The sequence below is a fragment of the Microtus ochrogaster genome, chromosome 1, assembly GCF_000317375.1.
Source record: "Microtus ochrogaster isolate Prairie Vole_2 chromosome 1, MicOch1.0, whole genome shotgun sequence".
Taxonomy (NCBI): domain Eukaryota; kingdom Metazoa; phylum Chordata; class Mammalia; order Rodentia; family Cricetidae; genus Microtus; species Microtus ochrogaster.
The window spans coordinates 38595582-38597271 of NC_022009.1; the positions used below are offsets into that span (position 1 = coordinate 38595582).

General features: G+C 54.5%; 1 protein-coding gene across 2 annotated transcripts in view; it reads right to left on the bottom strand.

The window, feature by feature from the left end:
- Btbd7 (BTB domain containing 7) overlaps positions 1–186 on the bottom strand; it is an 81934-nt gene extending 81748 nt beyond the window's left edge. For both annotated transcript variants that reach the window (XR_003377163.1, XM_005343483.3), the window contains exon 1: positions 128–186. The gene's annotated coding sequence lies outside the window, so the exon portion shown is untranslated. The remainder of the gene's footprint in view (positions 1–127) is intronic.
- Between the last annotated feature and the right edge of the window lie 1504 nt (positions 187–1690).

Here is a 1690-nt window from a genome sequence, read left to right on the forward strand (position 1 = left end):
CCCCGCGGCGCCCGGGCCTCAGTCGAGGCGCCACCACGCCCAGCCGGGGCCCCTTCCTCAGCCGGACGTCCCGCACCGCGCGGACACCGAGACGGCTCCCCAGCCTCCGACACCGGGGGACGCTCACCTCGGAGGCTCCTCCCGCCGCGGCTGCCGCTGGGACCGCTGCCGTCTCCTCCACCGCCCCCAGCGCCGCCGCCCGCACTGGCGCCGGCCCCCGCGGCCATTCTCCTCTAGCCGCCGCCGCCCTCCCCTCTCCTGTCAGTGGCTTAGGCTCCGGGACTGCTCCAGGTTCCCCCTGTCGCCATTTTGACTCCGACAGGGAGCAGGAGGGGCTGGCTCCGGCGCGGCCCTGGCGCGCTTGCGCCGCTCTGCGGAGCCGGACGGCCCCGCCCGCCTCCGCTGTTGGCACGCCCCGGTCACGTGTCCCGACGTCGGCGCGCCGGGAGGAGGGGTGCCGGGAGGCGCGTTCCCAGGACTTCGGGCCAAGAGGCGTGTGCGCGCGCATTCTTCTGCCTAAGTCCGCCCGAGGCGGCTGCGAGGGGGCGCTGGATACTTGTTGCAGCACCCTGCACCTACCCTGGCATTGTAGCGTTATTATTCTTTGTGTCTGAGTGGAATGATCGTCACTACGCACAGGAAAGCCAGTTCCACTGATTCATTTCCTTTCGGCGGCCGCCATCCACCGGGTGTTGGCATACAAAAAACAAGAAACAACAAAAACAAAAACAAAACTGCGATCCGGAGGAAGACTCTTTCCTGGCTGACTTTGCGTTCCGGCGGCTTCTTTTTGTCAAGAACTTCTTAAAACATTTTGCAGTCTTGGTACTTTCATAAGTAGTACCTTGCTTGTTACCTAGTAGGCGAGAAGAAAGACACTGGAAAGTTTAACAACAAAGAACTAGGCTGATGAAGCTCACTGTGCCCCCGTGGGAGAGCCAGATCTCCTCCATCAACAGCTCTTGTTTATGATTTTGCGATAATTCCAACGATGCAGTCACAAAACCGACTTACATTAATGGAGTGTCCTGCAGTCTTCCAAACACAGTTAAATACATGGTTTCTGTCTGAACGCCAAAACCGCACTTTGAGGTAGTTGGGACAAGCGTTGTAACCACTGTTTTACAGCTAAGGAAGCGGGCAAGCCAAGACTAGAATCTAGGTTGTGTCCTCCAGGGATCTGCGTTTTTCGTCTTTCCCAAGTCTTTCCGAAACAAGTTTCCTGCCACATTTCCTTTTGATGTTGTTAGATTTATTTTTATGTATATAAATGTTCTGCCTGGAGTTCGAGACCAGCCTGGTCTACAGAGCTAGTTCCAGGACAGGCTCCAAAGCCACAGAGAAACCCTGTCTTGAAAAAGCAAAAAATAAATAAATAAATAAATAAATAAATAAATAAATAAATAAATGTTCTGCCTGCATGTATGTGCCCAACCTTGCCTGCCTGGCTGGTGCCACTGGAATTATGGTTGGTTGTGGAGCCACCTCTGGAGTGCTAGGGTTCCAGCGCAGGTCCTCTGCAAGAGCAGCAAGTGCCTAAACCATTGATGCATTTTTTTCGGCCCCTTTATGGTTCTTTTGAAAGCATCTCAGTAAAAGCACCTGAGCGTAGTTCCTGAATAAATGGATTCGGTTTAGCCTATTTCACTTCTTAGTTCCAGTTAAAGATGTAACTGGCCCCTAGTTAGCA